The following is a 6,140-nucleotide window of genomic DNA, read 5'->3' on the forward strand; positions in this document are numbered from 1 at the left end:
AAAGATGAGGACTCACCATTGATAGTTGCTAAGGTGGCACTGGAACATAGCAAGTGTTGGGCTAATGTTGAGCGTACAAACCTGTATCGTAATATGATACAACATGAGGAAAGGTATGCAATCAGTACTTTGAAGAAACTGAGCATGTAAGATATAAGAATATAAAATATACCGAATATACTGAAACATACTGCATGAAATGTAAACTAAGCTGACGTACAATGACCATATCTGAGATGCATAAGTAAATGTGTATACTGATTTAAATATGATAAATAAAAGCTCACAAGTTAAGCAAAGTACAAACTAAAATAAGCATCATGTACAATACTAAGTCTAAAACTGTGGGAGGTTCTTATAACCGATATAGACTATGTGAGAAAACATGAAATTCAACTTGTAACTCAAGTTAGCAGGATATTTTACATGCTGCATAGGTAAGAACCAAAACTAGTGTGAATTCACTCATGTGTCAATTTGGCATAAGGGAGATACTCTCAACTGGTGAAGACCTTTTTCAACCTACACATAGTTTGAGACTTGAGTTATCTGAACCTGTGTCCCCTCACCGCTAGGTACTACTCTCAAAATTATATATATATATATATATATATGCTCATAATTATACTGAAAGCTCGGTAAAATATATAACCTAGTTCAAATTACTATTACTGAAAATAATTGAAATCATGAAACTAGTTACATGCATCTTACAATATGATGAAACTCATAAGAAGCACATTATACTGAATAGTAATCTATAATTATGCTTTAATATGGTGTTTTATGCAAGTTTTACAAGAATCTAGGGTTGTGTGTTCTTAACACGCTAACATATATGAAAGTACTATTTAAAATCATGCATAACTAATATCCATGATCATAGGATGTACAAAAACACAAATACAGAAAGAAATCATAAAATTGGGATACTTTGGAACTTTCTCTAATCCATGAATTCTATATAAACTGTTAGAAAATATCTTTGAGCATGAGGATGAAAGAAGACTCTCATTGAATATCGGCATACCTGTAATTTAGAGAATTAATTCTACGAACTTGGACCTTGAAGATTTTGGAGAAAAACCTTAGCTTTATTTAGTTGGAGACAAAATGAATCACCTTCTGAGAATTTCTAAGTGTTTTTGGAGAAATGAGGTTAAAGTGTTGACTAACCCCTTTTAATCCCTCTCTAAAATACCCTAAATAATATAGTATATGGAGTTAAAAGACTGGGAAAAATAAAAATACCCTAAAAAATGTAACTATTTCTGTTGTACTAGTCATCACAAATATCAAGATGAGTCATCGTATCTAACCATACTTCTTTATTAGACTCATTAAGACTTGGTAGAGTTGTTGATCCTAGGCACTACTGGGAAAGAAAAACTCATCTTTACTAATACTGAGTCTTTGTGTAGACATCTCAACTCTCAAGTTTTCATTATGATAAGTGACCCACCGAATCATTTGAGGTGATAATGACTTATCCCATCCAATCATAATTATTGGGAGAAAAAAGTTACTTTATGGCACATTGGATTTGATCTTCAGGACGAGTCACACGATGGCTTATTAGGACTAACAAAGACTTATCCTCAAAAGTCATTGCTATTAAGAAATAAAAAATTCCTTCAAGACTTTTGGATAAGTACTCAGTACAGTCGTTGGCACTGACTACGACTAGTTTTCTAAGTTATTTTGTGAAGAATTTTCTGGTTTTTGATTGGTTTACTATGCTAAGTCTGAAACATGTTCTTAGAGACTTTTGGGGTGTTACAGTATATCTTACTTGGGAATATTTATACTTAAATGAAGACTAACTAGGCTACAAAAATAGGGAAGAAGTTGCAATCCTAATACTAGGTTCTTAAGCTAATTACTGTCATGCTATGTGCTATAGAAATATAGCACTTTCGACACTAAAAACTATGAAATTATGAAAGTTTCTTAGGTTGTTTTTTTAGATATGATTTATTTTGGGTATGTTTTATAGGAAACTAGGTTTTGGATGCTAAGTAAGTGAAAAAGATGAAAAATGGAGGTTTTGGCTACTTCCTTGATAAATTTTGGGTATTCGTTACATGTTTCAGCTATATGTGACCTAAGCATCTGATCAAAGTTGAATATTTGAAGCTTGGTTGCAAGTATTGGAAGGTCTATCACTTACCTCTGTCTACATATGGACCACATGTAGCACATGCGGTCTATATAAGACTAAGGTAAGTACCGTAATTAAAGATCCAAAGAGTGAAAGAGCTGAGAAAGAACTTCAGGCACTTAACTAAGTCATCATGTGGACCGGATGTTGCACATGTGGACCGCGTATGGGTAAGGTAAGTGCCAGAAGTCCAAAATCCTGAGAGGAAAAGATGCAGGAAATTTTGCTGTCACATATAGGTGTCTACAAGTGCCCAGCCTTAGGCTGCACGTGGCACATGGGCCTAAGGCCAGGCCGCATGTTGACACACATAAGTGGCTACCAATTTTTTTTTGTCCATTTTTGTTCGATCTTTGATTTTAGGATTTCAGCATGTACTATAAATACCTTTTATGTGTTTTTAGTAGAGGTTACACAATCTTGATACCTACAAACATATTTTGATTTTGCGATTCAATTTTGGTCTTGGAATTCTCTTGTATTGATTTTGGTTGATTAGTTTAGTTACAGTTTTGGGTTTTTACTTGAGATTTCAATTTATGCTTTTCATCATGAATGTTGTTGATTACTTCACAAGCATGAGCGGCTAAAAACCCTTAGCTAGTGTTATGGAAACCCTGACAGATTAATGAAGTAGAGGAAGTGCTATTGTTGTTTCGAACCGATATCCATGCATGCATTGTATTCTCCAGATTAATAGATATCTTAGTGGTTGAAAATGTTTGGATGCTGCCTAAATATTGCTACTTACTCCAAAAGAGGAGTAGTAACTTGGAAAAAATAACTACAATAGTAATTTGAAGTTTAACTGTCAATCTACGCTACTAGGTATTATCTAAGTAAGATGGTTAGCTGCTATCTAATAACTATATACTCAAAAGTTAATAGTTAATTGGGATAATGATAAGGGTTACTAAGGCAATATCCTAAGACTTAAAAGATAACCGGTGAAATCCACCAACTCATCTAAAAGACTGTTGATGGTAAATAACTTATCAGATTCTGCATACCAGGTATCGGGTTGGTTTGATAAATCACGATAAGCGTACGAAGATGAGAAGCTAGGGGGAACACAATCCTAGTGTTCACCTGCGACTGATTACAACCAAAGTTGATATTAGCTATCAAGAAGTTGGAACAATAATTTGGGCAGATGTCAGCAATATTAAACTAGAGGCAGTTAGGTGCCCTTTCGAGCAACATTGTTCAAAATCCAAAAAATAATGGTCATGTTATTTCCATTACCATAATAAGTGGTATAACTACGGTGGACGTCGCATTATCTGCTATGGAAGCGCCAAGACATGATAAGGCTTCAATTGATGACACATTTATTGTGTTGTACAAAAAGGCAATAAGTGGTGACAACACAGTTGGTAAGGAAAAAATTAAGGGTTTAATTGTTTAGCAGGAAACAAGACAAATTCCAAGAACACCCCCACCTTTTCCTTTACGACTGATGAAAAAAAAGAGGAAGAAAAATTCAAGTAATTCATTGAGATGTTGAAAGAGTTAAGCTTTAATATTTCTCTTCTTGAGGTGTTGGAGTAGATGCCTAGATATGCCAGGTTTATGAGAAGAAATAAGCTTCTACTAAGGATGTTGATGGCTTGAACCACTGTAGTGCAGTCACTACTAGGTCTTTGGCAAATAAAAAGGGTGATCCTAGAGCATTCACTATACCATGCGCTATTGTGTCATCCCAATTAGCTAGAGCCTTATGTGACTTAGGATCCAGTATAAATTTAATGCCGCTGGCTATATTTAATCAATTGAGATTGAGCTCTCCTAAAACGACTACAATGCAGCTATTGATAGCTGATCTCATGGTGAAGAAACTTGTGGGCATTTCATTTGATGTGATTGTAAGAGTTGATAACTTTATCTTTTTGGATGATTTTTTCATTCTGGACTATGATGTATGAGCAGATTCTATCATATTTAAGGCTTTTAACTCTAAATAATTGTGAAGTCTTAAGCAACTTTTGTTATTTTTGATTGTTTTTTTTTGTGTTAATACAGGTGTAAGTGGTAGGGGTGGAAATTAAAGGAAAGATGAATAAACCAAGTGAAATTTGGTGCAAATAAACTGAAGTGTTTCTAATGACATTTTTTGATGCGTCGTTAGCCTGGTGATTGGTTATCAAAGTTGCCTTCAAGCTCAGACAAAATCTAAAGAACTAAAGTTTAGTGTGATGACATTTTTGATATGTCATCACAACTGTGATAAGGCATCAAAATTGCCATCAACTCAAAGCAGAACATGATTATTGCTAGTGTGGACGTGACGACATTTCTGATGTGTCATCACATATTTGATAAGCCATCAAGATTTTGTCATTAGATACAGAAGAAGATGCTATTATACTGGAAGCTTGATGACATTATGCACAAGCCATCAGGTGTGTGACAAGCCATCAGAAATAACATCGTCTATTTCGAGGAAAAGCTGAAACCTTAATTTTGTTCCCTTATTTAGGATTAACTATAAAAAGCCTTGTTTAGGGTTTTCTAAGAGGGGATGCACATTGAGTTCTGGGGATACACTTTGATATTTTCTCTCTCTAATTTTCTAAGCTTGAAAAAGAAAAAACTTTGAAGAGATTATCATTATTGTTTTGGAATTTCACTTTGTGATCTAATCTATGATTCACTAATTATTATTCATCTCTGTAAGGTTATCTTTCAAATCATGAATTCAATTATGTATTTCGGTTGTTACATCATAAGTGGCTAAATTCCATTAACTTGGATTATTGGATCTAGGTTTAGGTCATGATAAGGTGTTAAATACTCAAGGTTTAATAAGTGTTAGGATTTCTTGATAATTCTAAGATTATAATTTATGTCTGTTGGTTGCAAACAATAGGTTTACCTACTTTGGTTTGCTTGAGAAAGAAATCATAAATAGTAGGAAGTGAATTATCAACAGGGACTCAGAAAGGCTTCGTTTAATAATCAGCGCTGTAACAAGGTTGATTAACCTGAGGTAAAATTTGAGCAGTCAGTAGCGATTCCCTAAGTCTGAGAGGATTAGGAAATTAGATGCTTGAATAGGCCGAGAGACATTTGAGCATATAATCGATAAAGATAACTTGTTATCCTAACCACCATGAGAACCTTGAGTCACCTTTAACATCTGTCATGTACAGTAAGCCTAGTGAACATAATTCCGGTTATTCCATAAACTCTTGATTACCAACAATCACTTGTTCAACCATTAAAAATCCCCATTTTGTATTTTTGTGTTAGTTGTTTGAATTTAACCTGTAGCTTTAGTTTCAAATTATTTTAATCGCCACTCACATTATTCCCTGTGGATTCGACCCTAACTCCAAAGTTGGGTAAATATATTGACGATGATTGCCTTGCACTAAATTGATGTGTAAGTTGAGCGTTATCAGACTTTGAGGTTGACACTGAGATGCCTATCATATTAGGGAGACCGTTTATGGCCACAGGTAGAGTGATAGTTAATATGGAAAAGAGAGAGCTGAAGTTTAGATTCAATGGTGAGGAGGCTACATTCAAGATCCAAAAATCTATGAAGTATCCAATCGACATGAGGGCGGTGTCTGTGATTGATTATATTGATGACCTAGGAGGGTACTCCTATGGGTATCTTGATGAATTCTAAGTAATCAAGGTACCCACGTTATGCAATGACACTAAATCAAGCATTACATGGGAGGTAACCCATTGTCTTGTTGGTGAAGTCTAAGTAAACAACATAGCTACATAATGACGTGATGTTAAATCAAGCACTGGGTGGGAGGCAACCCACTATTTTAGTGTTCACTTTTTATTTATTTTTCTTTTGTAGATTCATAGCTCATGGACTTACCCAGAATATAGTAAGATTTCTATATGCATAAAGTTCCATGTAAGGGGATTCTGTGACCAACCCATCAACGTTGCGCCCGCACTGGCCTGGTAAAGTAAGCAGTAATAGAAAAGATGAAATTTTGAGGATGAGAAT

The sequence above is a fragment of the Capsicum annuum genome, chromosome 3 (genome assembly GCF_002878395.1).
Source record: "Capsicum annuum cultivar UCD-10X-F1 chromosome 3, UCD10Xv1.1, whole genome shotgun sequence".
NCBI classification, from domain to species: domain Eukaryota; kingdom Viridiplantae; phylum Streptophyta; class Magnoliopsida; order Solanales; family Solanaceae; genus Capsicum; species Capsicum annuum.